At 36.4% G+C, this 22,272-nt stretch overlaps 1 long non-coding RNA gene across 1 annotated transcript in view; it reads left to right on the forward strand.

Moving 5' to 3' along the window:
* LOC131736979 (uncharacterized) overlaps positions 1-22,272 on the forward strand; it is a 35,317-nt gene that overhangs the window by 8,104 nt on the left and 4,941 nt on the right. The gene's annotated exons all lie outside the window — the stretch shown is intronic.

Consider the following 22,272-nt stretch of genomic DNA (forward strand, 5'->3'; position numbering starts at 1 on the left):
CTGAGCGCAAACATAGTTTTATTTGTGCTTGCATTCCAGTAATAAATAGTTTCTTATTAGTTTTTCGTTAATCAAACATATTTTAAAATGAACCGTTTCCTTCCTCTGCCTTAGAGTTGATAAAATACCCATTTATAACGCGTCACATTGTATATCTAACAATCATTTGAAGTAGGCTGCTGTAATCTACGTTATAGGCTAAGTTCCCAGTTGCATTCGTTTAGGTAGTTGGCTATGCTTTACGCAGCTACACTGCAGTGTACTCTAACTTAACAAAATTATGAAGTCAAATCTTGTATACTTGTGTTTTTAAGGCAAACCCTTTTCTGTTGTAGGAGCAGCAATACATGACATATGGTTAGTGTAATTACGATGTTAAAGTAATACATTCTTATGGTGATTATTTAGAATTTGGTTAGTTCTTCGAGTGAAACTCATTTAAAATCTATTTAAAACAACGCATTTACGGAGATGACATGTATTTATTTATTTATCATGCTTAAATGTTTTAAATTTGCATATTTTGTATTTCGTTGTAAGCAACTTTATCGCATTTAATGTAAATACATCCATACATACAGATTTTTACCAGGGTCCAAACAAACACTGGACAAAACCTAAGAACAGACGTCCAGTCACAGGGCAATGGATACATACCAGCAGATGAAAATGAGCGTCAGTTACACAATCTGCTCTCTCTCTCCAGTTAGCTGGATAGAGGCTACTTGCAATTTTGCACCAGTCTAGACTTCCATGTGGAGAACTGTTGCATCTGTTGAATACTTCATTTCATTTCTGTACTAAATGAACAACGTTAACACCCAAATCTTAACAGCGAAAGCCTTTTTTTGTACATAGCAAAATAGCTGGAAATCAAAGGCATTTGATTGTTACATTACAAATCTGTTTGTTCTTTCAAAAATACAAATTGAGCAACAGCTGGGGATCATAGGTGAATATTAAAACAAGCCATTAGATTGTGTTTTCTTATTTGCTTGTGTTCTTATTCAGTGTGCTTGTTTGATTTCATCTGAAGTATATCAATTAAGATTGTGGAAAGTTACACTTAAATTAATACAACAATCATATATGATGAATTTACTTAAGTATGCAGTCAAAACATTTGTCATTACAAAATCTTCAACACTGTCATTTTTATGAGACTATATTCTTCATGAATATAAAATATTAAGAACATAAGAACATAAGAAAATGTACAAACGAGAGGAGGCCATTCGGCCCATCTTGCTCGTTTGGTTGTTAGTAGCTTATTGATCCCAGAATCTCATCAAGCAGCTTCTTGAAGGATCCCAGGGTGTCAGCTTCAACAACATTACTAGGAAGTTGGTTCCAGACCCGCACAGTTCTCTGTGTAAAAAAATGCCTCCTATTTTCTGTTCTGAATGCCCCTTTATCTAATTGAATTTTGAATACTTGAATCAGATCACCGCGTAGTCTTCTTTGTTCAAGACTGAACAGATTCAATTCTTTGAGCCTGTCTTTTAAACCTGGGATAATTCTGGTCGCTCTTCTTCGCACTCTTTCTAGAGCAGAAATATCCTTTTTGTAACGAGGTGACCAGAACTGAACACAATATTCTAGATAAGGTCTTACTAACGCATTGTAAAGTTTTAACATTACTTCCCTTGATTTAAATTCAACACTTCTCGCAATATATCCGAGCATCTTGTTGGCCTTTTTTATAGCTTCCCCACATTGTCTAGATGAAGACATTTCTGAGTCAACATAAACTCCTAGGTCTTTTTTCATAGATTCCTTCTTCAATTTCAGTATCTCCCATATGTTATTTATAATGCACATTTTTATTGCCTGCGTGCAGTACCTTACACTTTTCTCTATTAAATGTCATTTGCCATGTGTCTGCCCAGTTCTGAATGCTGTCTAGATCATTTTGAATGACCTTTGCTGCTGCAACGGTGTTTGCCACTCCTCCTATTTTTGTGTCGTCTGCAAATTTAACAAGTTTGCTTACTATACCAGAATGGAAAGTACAGATATCCTAGTCAGTTAAGCAAATAATACATAATGATCACTTAACAAGCCTCAAATGTAAAATGAACAGGATGGCAAACATTTCATTTGCATGGTACACTTTTAACAGCATGCAGCAACAGCATTGTGTTTGTCATTTCCCATAGACTTTAATTCCATTCTAGTTATCTCTTAATTGCCTTCTCCATGGCCTTAGGATTAATCAAGGCTAGGATTGCTGTGTATTCAACACAATCTGATTGTTCTACATTCCCTCTGCAGACTGTGAGCATCTTTTTTAAATGTTACTATACTGATAGTATACAGCTAATAAGACACAAGGCTAATATGTCAAAATAACTAGCTAAACCTTGACTCACAGAAAAAAAAATAATAATATGAAGTTGCAATGTCCTTATTTGTTTGACAAACTGCTTTGGTCTAGCATGGCATTATGCATTTCCCAATAAGAGTTCAGCTGAACATTCATGGAATTCAATCATACAAAAAGCTATTGCAGGAGCACTGTCATGAACACCTTTCGATTGTATCTTAATATATGCCAGTTTGCTAATTAAAGTTTTTTTTAAATGAGTAGAAGAATAATAGAATCATTGGCTACCAGATAACAACCAGCCGTAATGATGTTCAGATTAAAATAACAATAGGCACTGCAGTTGCAATCGTTGCTGGCAAATTGCTCCAATGTCACTTTCACTATTCTTAACCAAATGAAGCCACAGAGAACCTGTGTCTGAAATGTTAGTTTATTTTGCTGGAAACAGGGTTTTGTTAAATTGAACCATTTTTCAGAGCTTGTTACCACTTTCTCAATGGGACGAAATATATAGTGCTGGTATATGGAAACAGAAATAGCAATTCAGTTGGCTAAGACTTTGGTACACATTTAGTATGTAGCACTTTATATATCCCCTCAAGTCACTGTGTGCACAAGTTGAAACATGTTATGTTTTCTATCTATGTATCTATTTTATAATGCATATATGTTTTTTTCCTCCCACAGTTATGGCAGGGCAACTTCTCGAACTCTATAGAGTTCACACTAACTATTTTAAAATTCCTAAACAATAAATACAATTTGTGACCAGAGGGGATATATGGCCCAGTGCAATTGGTGGCCTATATTCATTAGAATCATTACAACAAGACTGGTCACCCCCTGTTTCCACCAGCCACATTGTAATCTGTTTAATAACTAACGTATTTGCTCAAGTACACTGCATTATATACTTCCTACTTATTCTGGTTTTTGTCCTGGAATTTATGACAAGGGCTGTTTTTGAGTAATTCTTTTTTTCTTTTTAAAGATAACATTCTCTCTTTGCCATTGGCCTTGACACCCAGTAGTTTTACCTGATACATTCAGAGTTATTCTTTGGGGGTTTAGAATACATGCACCTGGAACAGTATAGCAGCAATGCACAATTAAACACCAGCACCAGCACAGGTAGCTGTGCTACAGCACTTTCTCATTGCTTGCGCTGGTAACTATCTGCATGTGCATGTTTATTCCCCAGAGTGGAGTGGAAATTGGTTTGTTGAAAGGGGCTGAAACGTTTTAAATTTACGACTGAGCTGCTGATAGAAGTGACACAGGACTCCAAGTTATGTAAGACTTGCCTGCTGAAGGACTATGCTTAATAACACCTCAATATTGGACACAAATAGATCAGTTTACAGTTTAAAGACAATCTGATTTTGTGAAAAGACAGGCCCTTGTTATGATTACTATGTCTGGGCACACTGGTTAATATTAGGCAGATTTGTACCATAGGTAATATAGGCAGTATCTGTCAGTATCAAAGTTTAGTGAGCTCAGACACAATATACACTAGCAATAACACTTGGTGAGGTGTGAGGTGTCTGAGTAATGTACCCTGCCTTGGGACTGTGAGGAGGCTAAGCATTGGGAATGAGGTCTTGAGATCCCACTAGTGCGGTCATGGCGGGGTTTTTTGTTTTTTTATTTATGTGGGTATTAGCCAATAAGAGTGCTTGATTTGTAAATATATTATTACATTTACACTCCACTTCTGTGGCAAATTATGCAATAGTTTTAAATACACTAAAGCAAATGGTGAATATGTTCGTTTTTTTTGTTCTATTTTTAGTGATGTTGCTGTATTGTTGTGTATTATTTAATAAACTCAGTCTTTTACAGTAGGTACTACTGTAACTACCTCTATGGCAGCTGTCCAGTATTTGTGAAGTAATATACCGGCTGTAACATGCAGAGATACTGACTGCATTAAAAAGCCTTGGGCGAACTTGTCTCTTTTTATTAAGGTAATGTAATTTCAAAAACACAGATCCCTAAGTCACAGCTGTTGTGTTATTCCTTGCTAAACCTGAAATAAACAAAACCAACAGTCAGCTATTAATATCTCCATTAGTATCTAAACTGACAGCAGGATCCACAGTGAAATGGTGTCAGGTTACCTGTTGGCCACTCTGTATTTACATTAGCATTTGCGATCTAACACACCCCATTTCAGCTTACCATTTTTTGTATTTTACATTTTTTAATATTTAAAAAACTTGGTTGAAGATACAGTTTATATCTTGACAAGTTTTAACACTAAAATATGTTTTTTGGGAGAATTCAATTTATGACAATTTACAAAAAAATACTTTTGAAGGGGGCGTTTTGTTCAACTAACAAAAATGTTTTTTTTTTAAATCTCAGATTGTTCATATTAAGGTTAATAATTCTTACTTTAACAATAACCTTTTCATCTTTTCACTTGCATGGTAACCAAAACACACCGTTTGGGACAGACCTTATTATTCTGAGATAAGTTTACACTGTTGTCCGTGCTCACTTTTTCTTTTGGGACAGACCTTATTATTCTGAGATAAGTTTACACTGTCGTCCGTGCTCACTTTTTCTTGCTCGTCTTCAAGCTCTGGGTAGATGTTTACCCAGCTCCCGCCTCTTCCATTAACCTCCCTTGGATTTTGTTTGCTCAGAGTTTTACAACTAATCAGTCTCAGCTGGTTTTAGAGCTCCTGCCCCTCCACCACCTGCAGTACCCTGAGGTGACAAAGCGAATATCTTGTGAATTATTTCACCTTCAGGTCTTTACCTTAACAAACAAGCCCTGCTCCCTAAATCCTTATACTACTGAGACAGGATTTGGGCACTCTATCTTATCCATAGTTGTCAGCCTGGCCAGAACTAGCTTTTATTTACTCTCGGGTCCAATTCAGCTGCCAGCGTAAAGTCCAGGAGCCACAGTGGTGCACTGGCTACCAATTATAAACTGGAAACAATCAACTTTTACATTTACAGCCTAAAACTTAAATCCAAGCCATGTTTTGATGTTTCTGAGAATAAACAGCACATTGTTTTAGTAGAGTAACATGTCATGTTCCTGTTTTCTTTGAAATGCGTTTTGTTTTTTGGTTTCTGAAAGCATACTGTAGTGAAAAACTGAAAAAGGCATCACAAGATTTTTTTTTTTTAAGTAACCAAATACAGGGAGCTGGGAAGTCTTTAACGTTTAATGATTTTTCATTGATTGATATGATTTCTTCTATCACAGATCCACAGATCACTTGGTAAGTCTATTTTTTATGCACACTTTTGCTCGGATTGAACTTGATCTAAACCCATGTTATAGTTATATTGAGCCAATACAAAATGCAGCATAAATCGTGTTTACATTTGAATGCACGGAAGCCACCCACAGTGCAAAGATACACACAGTTAGTTGTAAGGAAGGATTAAGCAGTTAAGGAAGAGGAGATGAGACAGAACCTATATTTAATAGGAAAAAAGCTTATTAAGTACAGTCAGAAGAAATGGACTTGCAAGCCAGATAAAATAAGTTATACTGGCCTGGGCTTTCCACTTCATCTGTTAAATTGTGGTGGAAGTGTCCCTTAATTTAAGCTAGATAACTTATTATAAGTGACATGCAATATTACAATAAATGTTTTGTCAAATGAAAATTTGAAACAGGTCTTATGACAAGTGTGATTATAGCATAATTTACGACCTTACAAAATTAAATAAGTCAGGCCTTATCATTACAGCACAGAGGAAAAAAGCCACTACAAAATTGCCTACTGTCTATACCTATTTCCTGTTTCATTAAAACACTTTAGGCACACCAGTTGTTTCCTACTTCTTGTGAGATAGTGTTGTCTCAACACGTAATCAGAGGGTCAGTCCCTTCCCTGTACAAGTAAAGGGCCAAGCTGTTGTGTGGATGGATTTGCAACAGAGAAAGGCTTCAGTTATGATGGGCTTTCACCCTAGACTGGGAGCTACACTGTTTAGCTGCAGCATTGCAATCATGTGACTCTGTGTCAAAAACATTTCCTGTCTGTATGGCAGCCATCTGGGTATAACAAACAAGCACAAGGGACCCTGCATTGCTGAAATATTTACCTGAATATGCAGCTGCAGGTGTGTTTCTTATAAAACTGACAGAGGGCATCAGGGGGTCTTATTATTACCAGTGGTGTAGTCGAGCCATAGAGTGCTGGAACCCGACAGAACTATACGCCATTCCAGTGCCATTCCAGTGCCATTCCAGAACTCTCATAACAGGCAAGCTAAGTCACATGACTCCCATCTCCCACACAACTATCTGATTCCACCTGATGCAATGAAACAAGCATTAGGAACCTCTTCTATTACAAACTACTCCTTTAAGAAGGCTGAAAATGCTGACGAAGATTACAGCAAAGGTGCATTTACTACGGCTGTGGACCCAAACACAAACAAAGCCACTGACACAGACATACAGTAAAGCATTCTGACCAGATGGAGAAAGACGCTGTGGAAATATTTATATAAATTTGTGTTACTAGAGGTTCAAATAAAAATGTGTATAATTCTTGTTTAAGAAAATCTATATTTTATAATTTTTAAGACCATTTAAAAAAAAAAAAAGAATGATCTAATGGTCAAACCCTTTTTTGGTCACTAATAGAAACTCTGGCTATTCATAAATCTAGGGATTCATGCACAGGATAAAAATGAGCAGTGTTAGGGCAAACAATCACAATGTTAACAAAGGTGGGCAAAGGGCAAGTTTAGGTCCCACAGGGCTGTTTGTGTGAACTGCTGCTCACAACTAACCACTTTAAGTAACATTAAAGATACATTAAAAACCATGTAATAACATATGAACGAACACACATTTATTTCCTACTGAATTACACAATTTATGTTGAATTTATGTGTAGTAAACAATTAGTGATGCATTCAAAATGTATTCATACAAATATTAAAGGCATCCTTGCATTTTTTTCAAGTTGTGGTTTAATATGAATAAAGGTGGGTTGTGTCATGAAGTTACTTAACATAAATCCATTTGTAACATATTCTGACTTTGCTATTAATGTGAATTAAAATGAAGTGTGAACATTATATAACATATATTTACTAATTTCAAGTAATTAAGATGGAACACTTAAATACCTTGGCTCAAGTCGTTTTCCTATCTCCTGCCAAGGAATTTCTGGTGATGTGCAATCTTTTTAGCTTGTACATATATATATATATATATATATATATATATATATATATATATATATATATATATATATATTCCTGAAATGAAGTAAGCCCAAAGAGGTCTTTGTCAGAAACACTACTCTGAGTTTGTACTCCAGCTGCAATTTAATATGTGCCGTGATTGATGAGGGCAAGGCCTTTGACATCTGACAGGTAGAACTGACATCTGGTAGCAACATATGGGAAATTCAAACCGCCAAGACGCCTGACCTATAATTCCATGCTCTGACTCAAATGCACTTGTCCTACAGCAAGCAAACACTGTGTCATTAATATTCTGCTTGGGTAACGGGTAAAACAGTTCAGACACATGTAAAACCTGTCACTCCTGGGGGTGCGATTATTTATCTTATCTATTCCATCAGTCTGTGGAGTTCATTTATTGTTTTTACTAGCACTAGAATTAACAAAATAAACTGACATGTACAATATTCTTATGAAATCTGTGTTGTGTCCCTTCACATCAAATGCAGATGTATGTATGTTCTATTATATACAGTATATATAATTCCATCTAAAATCTGTTTGTGCAATTTTCTGTCAACCCACATCATATATTCCTGGTCCACTTAACACTTAAAGTAACGTTCTGTATAGTGTAACTTTAACCCAGTTACATATTAGAAAAAGTGTAACTTTAACCCAGTTACATATGAGAAACAAAGAACAGATGGAGCAGGGCAAGGAGAGACAGAATGTTGAAGCAGGCTGGCATGAAATAAAATCTGTGCCTACTATACAATTTACGGTAATTACCTTTGGTTTAGTATGGATTACCTATGAGAGGGCTCAGACTGTTTTAATGCCGGAGAGTAATACCAGTTTATATTTCCTACTTTAATCTATGTTGACAAATGGACCTGTATTAAAGTTTTGTGGACTGTATTTACCTGATTTAGCCCTCCTCCTGCTAAATCTTTTAGTAAAACTACTATGATAAAGCAGGATTTCCCCTCCGTCCTTGTATTTACTACTGTTTTGCTAATAAGGATGATGCACTGTGATTGGACACAGTTCCTATTTACCATGGTCATTTTGCAGTTTCCTTGGCTTTTGCTATGCTTATAATATGATTAACCTTTTTTTAAACACTTTGTGTGATTTACTATGCTTAGATGTGTATTACTTATACTTTCACTATAAGCTTTCACAGTATAGTGTTTGATTAGTGAACATATAACATTTCATAAAGTCGCATACAAGCAGTCAAGCAGTCAACGAAAAAATGTAGTCATTAAATGTAAACATATGACGTGACTCAGCCTACAATATACCTCTTATGGGAGGGGTCCAGAGGAGAGAGGAGCTAACACACTGAAAGCAGCCCCCCCCCCCCCACCTACAAATCAAATCAAAACAGCAAGTAGGATATTCAAATGTTTCTACACTTCACTTAGACCAAATCAAAGCCTGTGTAAAGTGTTAACTATAGTCATTTCTGTGTGGGTCAGCACCCAGGAGGCAGATATAAACAGCTTGATGTCCAGAGATGTTGTCTTTGGAATGCCTACAAGTAAGGATTTGCTAGAGCCAATTCTGTAGGTGATAAAGACATGCGTCAGAATATCATGGACAAGAGAATGTTTATTTGTGAATGTGTGATAAAAAATGACTTTAAGCAGTATAGCTGGTCATGAGATACTATGAGACATGTTATGACAATTAGACAATTAGGTATTCAATTTATGTAGGAACGCTAAATTTTCAGTCCGATTGTCATAACTTTGAGTGAGACCCTTATCAATCATCAATGATTCAGGAGACCTCATCGTCATTACTAGCTTGTGTACATTATACAGAATTTTTGTGAGAAAAAAAGGTTGCTGCTACATTATACTGTATAGATGTATTTCCTTAAGCTTAAGTGAATAGCGTTTTTATTCCTTAAAAGGTAATTTTTGGACATAGCAGTCTGCGAATTCTTCATGCATTAGTTCAAAGGTTCCCAGAGTTACTGTAATGTAAGGCAATATTAGTTGCTGTCAGAGTTACTATAATGCAAGGCAATATTAGTGCTGTCAGAGTTACTGTAATGTAATACCATTTTAGTGCTGTCATATCTCTGTTTATTTAAAGGTGAATGTACTGGAACCTATGAAAAAATAGAGAGTGATTGAATTGGCCTGGACACTTAATGAGACAGGAAACTGGCCTATTTACATGACTCGGTGAACTACTACAGTTATGTATTTAACTTTACATGTACATTTTCATTCATGCCGTTCAATAAATATAATACCTGAAATGTGTGGTAATAAAATTCCTTTATGAGCTTCTGACATCATTCTGAAAGCAAGATTAGTTAATTCCATAGGGTGATGCAAAACTTTTGGCGATAGCTGTGTGTGTGTATCTATCTATCTATATTTCTAATTGTTCTATTAAAATATATAAATTAACGTTGAGATTCAGCTTTATAATAAAACAACAAATTATTACATAACATGCATAAAATAAAAAAATGACATGCAAAAGCTAATTTCATACTTTGACAAAAGTATTTGTGCAATCAACATATATCATATGAAACCCATTGGTTGCTGGTTGCTAATTATTGACAATTATCATGATTGAAAACCAACACCTGATGATAATTATAGAATAATTAAATACATAATGAGCAAGTGCTGAAAAAACAAAATGACAGTGATACAACTAAACGAAAAGGAGAAACTACCAGAAAAATAGACTCAATTTACCGAAAAACACTGTTTGGGCTATTATTGACAAACACATGAGAAAAGGAACTACTGCAACTAGCTCCAGGTGTGGAAGACCAAGAAAGATTTCTGCAAAATCTGGAAGAAGAATCGTTCAAGCAGCCCGGCAAAATCCTCGGATTACTGCAAAAGATTTGACACAAGAATTGAGAGAAGATGGTCAAGAAATTCACAAGCGAACAATTCAACGATACCTTAACAAGATGAATGTCCATGGATGAAAACCAAGATGCAAACCTTTGTTAAAAACAATACACAAAAGAAAGCGATTGGAGCTTTCCATTGAATACTTGAAGAAGCCTGATGATTTCTTCAACCAAATTTTATGGTCAGCAATCCAAAATATAACTTTCACTAAGAAAGCAATACTATGTTTGGAGGAAGCGAGGAGAAGAATTTAAAGAAAAGTTAATCATGTCCAGTGTTAAACATGGTGGAGGTTGTGTGATGTTATGGGCTTGTTTTCTTCCTAAGGCACTGTCGACCTTTGTATTGTAGAAGGATTATTGAATGCTGCAAAATATCAAGAAATTTTGCACTCTCATTTGTTACCCAGTGCTAGAAGGCTTATTGGACAGAAGTTTGTAGTCCAGCAGGATAATGACTCTAAGCATTCTGAGAAGTCTACAAAGGAATTTCTGAAAAAAAAAATTACAGTTATGGATTGGCCATCTCAGTACCCAGTCTTGAATCCCATCGAGATGCTGTGGATTGACTTGAAGGCTGCTGTTGCAAAAAGGAAACCAAAGTCGATTGCAGAACTCAAAGCTGTATGTGTTGAAGAATGGGCAAAAATATCTCCGGAAAGATGCCAGGAACTGTTTTCAAAGTACACAAAAAAAACTGCAAGCTGTAAAGGAAGCAAAGGGTGGACACATAAAATACTAATGTAAGGGTGCCCAAGTACTTTTTGTCAAAGTATGAAATTAGTTTATGCATGTTATTTTTCATTTTATGCATGTTATGTAATAATTTGTTGTTTTATTATAAAGTTAAATCTCTAATTTATATCTTTCAATAGAACAATTAGAAATTATAGAAATCACGTTCTTTGTGGTTTTTCTCTCTTTTTTTAACTGCCAAAATACTTTTGTCTGCGACTATATATGTAGATATATTTCTTATAATAATAATGTTAGACAGTAGCGGTTGTCTAAAACAACAGGTGGTGGTGAAACGCACTCCTATTCATGTCAATGAGGATCTGGAAATGCTGGTTGGCAGCTCCAGGTCTACAGGGAGCTTGGAGTGGGATCATGGGAGCCTGTTCTGGGGGCTCAAGGGGGGCTGTGGAGTTTCTGCCTTATCCGAATGAGATGAATCACATCCATTGATGTAATAATGAATGCTACCTTATGTTGCAGTGATTTGGTTTTATGTACTGTATGGTCTTATTTATAGTAATAACACCTAACATAGGGAATTACCTGGGATTACTGACAGGTTTACAAGGTAACAGGCCTGAGACGAATCAGAACCCTGTCCATAATCCCAGATAATTACTGAAGTGAATCGGTGAGTACAGTGAAGTCTAGTTTTTATTATACACTGATAAGAAACATGATATATATATATATATATATATATATATATATATATATATATATATATATATATATATATATATATATATATATAAATGATTTACAGCCAGACTAGGGGTGGGTATTGTATTGCCCATTTTTCCTCAGACCGAATATCTTAGTATCCCTAAATAGAAAATGGTCTCCTCTTTAAAAATATGCAAGTGATTTTAATGAACAGTCTCTCCCATAAGTGCTGTGGTCCCCCAAATATGATCCACTTACTACCAATTCAGAATGATTGGGTATGACATTTTCTCTTCATTTTACTATCAAAAATAGGTTTCTGGCCAAGGACCGCCAAGGACACTACATGGAATATTGAACCAGTCTTGGCAGAGTCACTACTCAGGAAATTAATCTTTTGGGTAAAATAGAGAGAAAAGCTCCACCCAGTCATTGAGCATTGTTAGGAAATGAATCATATTTAAGGTGCCATTGAACTTGTGAGACGGATTGCTCATTTAGTGCTATGAAACATCAATATCTAGTGAACCGGCAGTCTGAGTGAAGTTATCCGGCAACAAACTCCCCATCCCCAATTGCACTGCTTAAAGTCTAAGTGAGGAAAAATGGGCAATACAATCCTCACCCCTAGTCTTGCTGTAAATTACTTGTTGTTGCCATAATTTCTGCCGGTACTATACTGTATATACACATGGGTTATCAACAACCGAAAAAATCGAAATAGTGGGGAATCTGACATTTACAGTACAGTATGTTGTTGCTTTACTACCTGTTTATTAAGTTTGCTCTGTACTTAATGTATACTTGCACACCATAATATGAATATTTAGACATTTATTTTAACAGAAAAAAATAACAGATGTGATTAATATTATTGTTAAGATTGTATTGTAAACGAATACAGAATTAGCTTTGTGTCTTTTGAATAAGGCTTCACAATTGTCTCAAAACCATGTCTGTCAGGTTACCTGCCCAAGTACTGACTATAGCCCTCCCAGCTTAGCTTCTGAGGTTTGATAAGATCAGAATCCCAAGTGGTGTAGCTGCAGGCTGCAGAAGTATTAAAGGGGGTCAAAGAGCATTCAAAGTAGAGACATGCACACATACAAAGAAAAAACAAAACTGGTTACACCTTGAAGCCATTGCCAACTGTTGCTTTCTCCTGTGCATTGTTTCAACTTCTTTTTTTACACACAAACTGTCCCAAATATCAAAATATTCCTACATTTTTAATCAGCTGGGACTTGGCAATTAGTTATTTCACTAGCACACTACTCCAGTTTTCCCTCCGAACGTCTAAGTTACAATGCAAACAATAACAGTGGTTCAGGGCCATTATTGTTTTGACTGATTCATGTGGCTCTATGAGGTTGACATGAGTTGACATGGCAGTGATGTTAGTTCTTCTGAAGCAACGCTCCGGTGGTTTAATGATCCAGGGCATCAAAAATCAAACCAACAGTGGCTATAACAGAAACTTGTAACTATACCGCATGTAGTACAAATGCAACACTAGTTAGTGAGAACGACGTCAAAGTCAGGAGGTGTGCCAACACTTTAATGTTTGTGTGGAAGTGACCAATATACAGCAGACATTTTCCTGTTGTAAAAGCTGACAAATTTTAAATATGGCTAACAAGATATTCCAGGATTTATGTAAACTAAATCAATACAGGCTGAGCTTTGCTTAATTCTATGTTGTTGTTGTTGCTTTTTTAAAATTCCAGTTATCAAAAAGTAGTGTAAACTTTCCTCGAGCAAATCTATTACAAGCTTACTAGGAGCTTACTATAATACCTTTTTTTTCAATTACAATTGTACTCCCTTTTTAGCTGTAGTTAAATTGTGTTTTGCAATCACTGGCTAATCCAAACCAAACAAAACAGGAGCTAATTTATTTACAGACCATTCAGGTTAGCAGGCTCTTGGAGTGGACAGTCTACTACGACTTGGCTAGACCGTTTCAGGATCAGGTAGCTGTTTCTTATGGTTTCAACAGTGTTCCTTGACTTTCAGCACCATGTTACTATGCCAACAAAAGTAACGTAAATCAATAGTTTCAGACAGTGAGAATGTACCTCGAATAGTTGATAGCCTATTCTTCATATATTCTGTTTTCTGTAATAAAGAGACTTATTTTAACACATTTTTCTGAAAATAAATAATCATTTATTTACTGCTATTGTTTCAGAAAGAGCCAGAAACTACTACAGTGATTGAAGAAGCTCTTAACTCCTGTATTGTTTATTGAATATGGCCCATAGTATATGAATTATTTATAAGTCATATTCGTATAAAACTTGGAATAATTGCAATTTTTGAGAGACAACTGTGATTTGCATGATCGCTGAAACAAAAGGTTTAACAAAAAAACCTTTATTCACCTTGAATTTACCAGGTGAATAGTTTCAAAGCTTTCATTATAAAGTACTGTATATATATATATATATATATATATATATATATATATATATATATATATATATATATATATATATATATATATATTAATTATTTAATTTGTGTATTGTTTGTGTAACTGGGATTCATAGTTAGAGCTCCTTTTATAACAGTTTCTGTAGTAGGAAAGACAAAAGGTTTTAGATGAACACACCTCGCTTAAATTTTCAACAGCACAACTTTTGTTTTCTTTACTGGTTACTGTTTACTGTTTGCAGTAGGCTTATAAAAACCTATTTGACCCATACAGCCGAAACAGAATTTAAGGGCAGTCACTCATTTACTGGCTTCCTACAAGTGCTTGAAGCAAAACAACGCATTCCCATGTGAACTCCCAAGATCCTTTTCAGCTATTGTCAACACCCTCTTGATACATTTAGTGCTATTCAATTCAATAAATGACTGTCTGCCCTTTTACATGTTTTTCTTTACATTAGGTTATTTGTTCTTCATTTTTCTAGTCTACTATTATACTTTGTATTACCTTAACTTGTCTGTTTTTGTGTGTAGTTAAAGTCCTAGTCTTTTTTTCTTTTTATTTGTATCGACAGACCTTTTGCTATTGAATGCTGGTTTCCAGATCCTTTCCTCTTCTTCCACTCTCTGGGGCCTAATTATGAGACAGCTTCAAATAAATACATTTATTTTCCAAAAACTGCACAGCCTTCTTTTTTTTCTTTTCTTTTTTCCCCACAATGGGCTGCATTTTCTCTCTATTCTCAGAAAGCTCTTATTCAGTTGGGGCACTTTGGAATTGGGCATGCCTGAGATTTGCAGGGCGCAGTAATTGTGTCTCATTAATTCTTACAGTAATGTAAGGGAGCTATACAGGGTATGCAATTAGTGGGCTGTGTGCTGAATAGAGCAGCTAATCAGAGGACAAAGGCTGGGGCTCAGAACCCATTAGGCCAAAAGGAAGTGTTGCCATTGTCACAGGCACAAGGAATGCATGCAGAGATGCCTTAATTTAGGACAAATTGGAAAGGAGTAGCAGAACAGGTTTTCTTTGCATAAGCCACATTTCCTGCCTTTCCTGCATCTCAAATAATACATTTGTGAAAGGCAGGCATTGCTTTTCAAGCATGCTTTTACAGAGCCAGAATATTGGTTTTAAGTTTTGTTCCAGGTTGCAATAAGAGATTAAGTAAGTGGGCTGGGCCTGGTTTCCATTTCCTATCTTTGGCTTTTCATTCGCACAGATTAGTAGTTTTCTGCTTTACAGGGTTTCTCTATTGTTAAGTAAACAATTGGGTACATGGTATTTTTAGTGTTGCGTCAGTGCCCGTATTTAAAATGTATTTTAAATGGACCATAACATTTTGAAGAATGTTTGCAGTGTGTCACTATATATTTGTAACTTTAGATTTCCAGAATGTTCTTATGCCCATTGTTGTGTATTGTTGTCAATATAGAACTGTGCTTTTTGTCTGGCAGAACAGGCAATGCCATCTGTTGAAGATGTGCTGCTAAAAAGAATGCATGGACATGCAGTTAGAAATAATCCATTACAGACTCACTTTACAAGCAATGGCAAAGGGGATTAAAAAATACATTAATAGAAAGCATGTTTTAAAGAATGGTATTGAACTCTCTCTCTCTCTCCCTCTCTCTCTCTCTCTCTCTCTCTCTCTCTCTCTCTCTCTCTCTCTCCCTGTAGCTTTATCTTTCATCCCTGCTAATCACATCGACAGCCTGCTTAAATAAATGAACTCTCCTGGCCATTAAAATGAAGCATTGAATTATTGACACTTAATTAGCCTGCTTTTTCATGTGTTTAAAACACTGAAACCTTTCCCTGAAGTGAGGGGAAATAATACTACTGCTGTAGTCATCAGAACTAAAAACAAAAAAAAAGCCTTAAACCTTTACTTGGAAAGCCTCTATATCAAACAATAAGAGCACTAAACCTGGTGCCATCACATTTATCTGGATTTCATTCCCATAAGAAATAGTGTTTTACTTTGTTATCTCATAATAATGAAACTGGTGCTCCTTGGGATTATGCAGATTTGCTGCAATATATTCACGTACCAATCTTTTGGCGGATAAGAGCTAGTGCACAGCTAATAGGGATGGTTATGCATGAAGCTGCTATATATTTTATCTCAGAAAATAACCAAAGAAAGCAGCGCCTTACATAAATTGCGCACTGTATTTTGTAACTGGTAAATAAAACATATGCTTTCCAACAGCAACAGAAACTTTGGTTTAAATCTCTTGATTGAAATCCATTCAATGTTTGACAGGCTTATTACACTCAAGAAATCAATTCACGTTCACAATAATCTCATTTTGTTCACTGCAGATTTATTGATATATGTTTCATATATATTTCCAGCTGTGATCCCATGCATGGATAGTATTATATGGCATGAAAACACTTAACTTCCAATCCAATTATCAGCTACGTAAGAAAGGATCGAGAATAACAGTTATCTCCATTCAGAAGCATTTCTTCTTTAATATTGTATACAATGGCACTTACATATAACATTACTCATTTATTGTAATGCAAACCATGATAAGTTAACATTAGTTTTCAGGGTTTGAGATGGGATCCCAGCACTTGATCAAGGGGAACATTTTTAAACCCAATGACGTGCAATGTACTGGTGCTAGTCTTTTTACTTTACATATACCAATTCTATTCCACATAAAAAATAGACTATACATGTTGCGTGTTGTTTTCACTTACATTTTCTACTCTCAACCCAAACAGCCCTGTGTCACATGTATCAGAAAGAAATACCTTAAAAAATGAACACCAAAGATTACATTCTTTCTGAAAGTAGTCTGGTAAAATGCCAGGCCATTTTGTCCCATATCTAACCCTAACATTATGGTAACTTTATGTGACATAAACCCATTTTACTATCTCATTTCGAAAATCTGAACCTGTCATTTTATATAATTACTGGTATATCAACAAACAGGAACTAACTGAATCAGGTTATTTTCACCTAACTTTACTCTCTGCTTCCAGGTAAGCCGAACCATGACCACTGCCTGTTTCTCTCGGTTTTCTGCAGGTGACTGATGATATAAGGCACTGTTATTTGTTTTTGCTGTAAGAAGTACACCGTTGTAAACTAAGTCATCAACCCCAATGGGTTTTCTCCTGGTGAAAGAATTTTAATAAAATAAAATCTAGTGGGAATTTTTTTTTTCCAGCTACTCGTTATGTTGCTGTTTTGTCAGGACCCCCTTGTAAAAGAGTTGCTGGATAAGTACCGGTAGATAAACAAATTCACTAACTGATGGGAACATACAGGAAGGGCACATGCTTACAATTCATCAATTGAACCATTTAAACATACATTGCAGGAAATGTAAATTGCACTTTAGTAGACAATAGAAAATAATGGACATCGCAATTTACTTTATAATGCATATGGTGATGCCAACTTTTAGATTGAATCCAAGCCATGGTTACATTTAAAGCTTGGACAACAGTTTACAAAGCAATCTCAACGATCCATTTATGGTACAGAGATACCTATAAACACTTTCATAATGAGCAATATTTATTATTTGCTTACAGTGCCTTGCATAAGTATTCACCCCCCCTTGGACTTTTCCACATTTTGTAGTGTTACAACCTGGAATTAAAATTGATTTAATTGGGATTTTTACCATTTGATTTACACAACATACTTAACACTTTGAAGGTGCAAAATATTTTTTATTGTGACACAAAAGTTAATTAAACAAAAATCTGGATCCTGCAATTTTTGCCCATTCTTCTTGGCAAAATTGCTCAAGCTCTGTCAAGTTGGATGGGGGCCGTTGGATGGGGTGAACAGCAATTTTCAAGTCTTGCCACAGATTCTCAATTGGATTGAGGTCTGGGCTTTGACTGGACCATTCTAAGACATTCAGGTTCTTGTTTTTAAACCACTCCAGTGTAGCTTTGGCAGTGTGTTTAGGGTCATTGTCCTGCTGGAAGGTGAACCTCCGCCCCAGTCCCAGGTCTCTTGCAGACTGAAACAGGTTTTCCTCTAGAATTTCCCTGTATTTGGATCCATCCATCTTGCCCTCAGTCCTGACCAGTTTCCCAGTCCCTGCCGATGAAAAGCATCCCCATAACATGATGCTGCCACCACCATGCTTCACCGTAGGGATGGTGTTCTCAGGGTGATGAGCAGTGTTGGCTTTGCGCCACACATAGCGTTTTGCGCTAAGGCCAAAAAAGTTCCATTTTGAATTTTTCAGAGAACCTTTTTCCACATGTTTGCTATGTCTCCCACATGACTTTTGGCAAAATCCAAACGGGATTTGATATGGGTTTTTTTCAGCAATGGCTTTCTTCTCGCCACTCTTCCATAAAGCCCAGCTTTGTGGAGTGTCCGGGTTATAGTTGTCCCATGGACGGTTTCTCCCATCTCAGCTGTGGATCTCTCCAGCTCCTTCAGAGTTACCATTGGCCTCTTGGTTGCTTTTCTGACTAATGCCCTCCTTACCTGGTCACTGAGTTTTAGTGGACGGCCTTCTCTAGGCAGAGTCGCGGTTGTGCCATATTCTTTCCATTTTTTAATAATGGATTTAACGATGCTCCGGGGGATGTCAAAGTTTGGGATATTTTTTTATAACCCAACCCTGATTGGTGCTTCTCCAGAACTTTATCCCGGACTTGTTTTGATAGCTCCTTGGTCTTCATGATGCTGTTTGTTTAGATATGCTCTCTAACAAACTCTGGGGCCTTCCAGAAACAGGTGTATTTAATCTGAGATCATGTGACATTTTAATTGCACACAGGTGGACTCCATTCAACTAATTATGTGACTTCTGAAGGCAATTGGTTGCACCAGAGCTTACTTAGGGGTGTCACAGCAAAGGGGGTGAATACTTATGCAATCAAGACTTTTCAGTTTTTTATTTGTAAATAATTTTAAAAAATATGTAGATTTTTTCCCCACTTCGACATTATGGACTATTTTGTGTAGATAAGTGACAAAAAAATCCTAATTAACTGTATACTCCTTTTTACTGCCCCAGCAAAATGGAACATGTTGTGCAAAGTAAAAAAGTGTTTTCAACAGACGTTAAGAAGAGTGCAAAAAAAATCCCCACAGTATATGACTTACAAATAAGCCTAACAACACCCTTCCTATTCAAATTGCAGGTGATAATGATTGTTTTGCACCTAATTAACACAACTAATTAACATATGTCTACTGACAAATAGCCTGATTGGTACTACACAAACAGCATCTATTGTCTTGCTAATAGACCATAGTGTTCGCAGATTGCCTGACATGTTTTTCCATTTATCTAAAGGCTTTCCGAACCCTGTTGAGCTGAAAGTAAATAGCTAGTCCTTGACAAAGCTGTCCCTATCAGCGCCTGCTTGCAGGAAGAAGTCCAAAACTTGTGAAACTGTGTAATCTTTAACATATGCTGTTGCAATCGCTGATTGATTGTGATGTAAAAAATGTCTTAACAAATGCACATTATTAGCAAGTAATTAGGGTTTAAGGGTATATGATAAGAAAGCACTGTGGAAACTCTTCTAAGTCAAACGGATCTGGCTTTAAGCCACATTCAATTTAAAGAAAGTAAATGGCTTTCCTGGTTATTGTACAACAGGCCTTCCATTCAGGAAGAAGCTATGGTTTTAGATGGGCTGCCTTGAGTGTTTCTTTGTGATGACTTTGAAACACCGTCTGGCTGTATCTCAAACTCTGAATAGTGGAATTTCGGAACGTGTAACCTGAAAAGAATTCAGCAATGGTACGAAGGTCTATTGCCCTCTCAACATTGACCCACCACACATACCATTCAGCCCTAAGCCTTTCCCAAGCAGAGATCGCCTGCTCAATAGTAAGTAATGGTAGAGCCAGGTTTAAACCTTAGTGATAGTAGGCTAGATGGTCCCATGTGCTCTATGTGGGGGCCATATGAATGAGTTTAAATGTTAGAAGAGGTATCAACAGCAACATCTCCTCTACAGGGTTGTTTCGAATGTCTGTGCATCCCACATTAAAGTCCTGGTTAGCACTCATTTTGTAATGGTTCTGGAGGCGTCGTAACCATTTCTCAATTATTACTGCCTCTTATTTATTTAGGCAAGCTGAGTGTACAAATCTGAAGCAAGATATGTTCTGTTCTGTTCTTATTTTAATCCTTTGACATTTATCTCAGAAAAGGGAAGCACCTGCCAATTGAGCACCTGCTCTCAGCCTGCTATCAAATGTTGGTAGATCTGGTATATTGTCCATTGTGACTAAAACTGACTTTTTATGTTAAAGAATACAGTATACATAAGGGACGCCATTTCCATAATAACTGTGGCAATGTGCCCCGCCCCTGTGTGCATTTGTGTGTTATGTGTCGTATGTTGCGTGTGTTAATGTTGGTGTATAGTCATTGGTACACGGGATATAAACGGGTCTGTGTTTCACGTGTGATTTAAAAATGTAGATTTGTATTTAGGCACGAGGATGGCACAAATCACTTCACGTGCATTTAAAGTATGTAATATGTGAGCACGGGGTTGCACGTAATTCATTCACGTGCTGGGATTCAAGTGAATAATTAATTAGTAATTGAATCCCAGCACAACAGTATATATAGAGGCACGTTTGACTCACTCGGGGTTGGGTGTTCGGTGAGTAGTGAACGGGAGAGAGAGAAGGAGAAGGAGAAGGAGAAAGAAAGTTAAAGTTAGTTTAAATAGCAATTGCTATTACGTGCTGGTAGGACCAGCACGATACTTGTTTATTTAAAACTCACTGTTTTTGTTTGTGTGTCTGTCCGTGCACTGTCTGTTTACTGTATAGTCCGTTTTGTTTGTCTCTTTATTTTGGCGTGAAGTGCCGTGTCCTGTTTTTGTGTTCTGTTTAAACCTTTTATTTTGTTAATAAACGCTGAGTGCTACCATTTGCACTCAGCTACTCATCACCACCGTCTGTCTGTGTGTTTCTTCCGGGTCTGACGCGTCACCACTCAGCCAGCTTTGTGACAATAACCCACAAGTGTTTCTTTTTTTTTTTAAATCCTTTATATAAATACATGATTCGGTCAAGGCAATACTAGTGTCGACTTTGGGAAACGTATGCTTTCAGGATCACTACTCTGTCATGCATTTGCATTTTAAACAGCTCAAGCAGTCAATCTGTTTGTAAATTAAATTTCTTTAACTGTCTCCTTGTTATAGGATTGTCTTCTCTTATATTAGAAACATAAGAAAGTTTACAAACGAGAGGAGGCCATTCAGCCCATCTTGCTCGTTTGGTTGTTAGTAACTTATTGATCCCAGAATCTCATCAAGCAGCTTTTTGAAGTATCCCAGGGTGTCAGCGTCAACAACATTACTGGGGAGTTGGTTCCAGACCCTCACAATTCTCTGTGTAAAAAAGTGCCTCCTATTTTCTGTTTTCTGTTGTTGATGTATTTCAGAGGAAACTAAAATGGCGAATATTGTATTGGATGTGAAACTGTCTGCAGCAGCTCGTTATGGTGATAAGCATTGGAGGTGTGCGTTGATAAACACACTGCATTTCAACAGCGTAATAAAAAAAGGTTGGAAGGAAGCAGGAGGGAAAATACTTCTCCCTCTCTCTCTCTCTCTCTCTCTCTCTCTCTCTCTCTCTCTCTCTCTCTCTCTCTCTCTTTTTTTTTAAATCATTATTAAAACAAGAATCATCTATGACTCTCATAGGCACACCTGAGCAAATCATTGCATTAGCAAGGGTCAATGATTTCAAATCCTTTTTACATTTTTAACTTATTATCAATCAATCAATCAATCAATCAATCAGTCTTTATTTTATACAGCGCCTTTCATAGTGGACCACCATCACAAAGCGCTTTACAAGATGCAGTAACAAGAACACCCATAATACTTTAAATACAGAGAAATGCATAACACATGTGATACAGTAAAAAAAAAAAAATACATTAAATACAGTGGAAAGTGCATCATACATGATAGTAGCATAATACATGAAATAGTAGCAGCAACACAGTAGCTAATAGCAGATATCAGGCTTAAAGAACA

The sequence above is a fragment of the Acipenser ruthenus genome, chromosome 4 (genome assembly GCF_902713425.1).
Source record: "Acipenser ruthenus chromosome 4, fAciRut3.2 maternal haplotype, whole genome shotgun sequence".
Lineage (NCBI taxonomy): Eukaryota > Metazoa > Chordata > Actinopteri > Acipenseriformes > Acipenseridae > Acipenser > Acipenser ruthenus.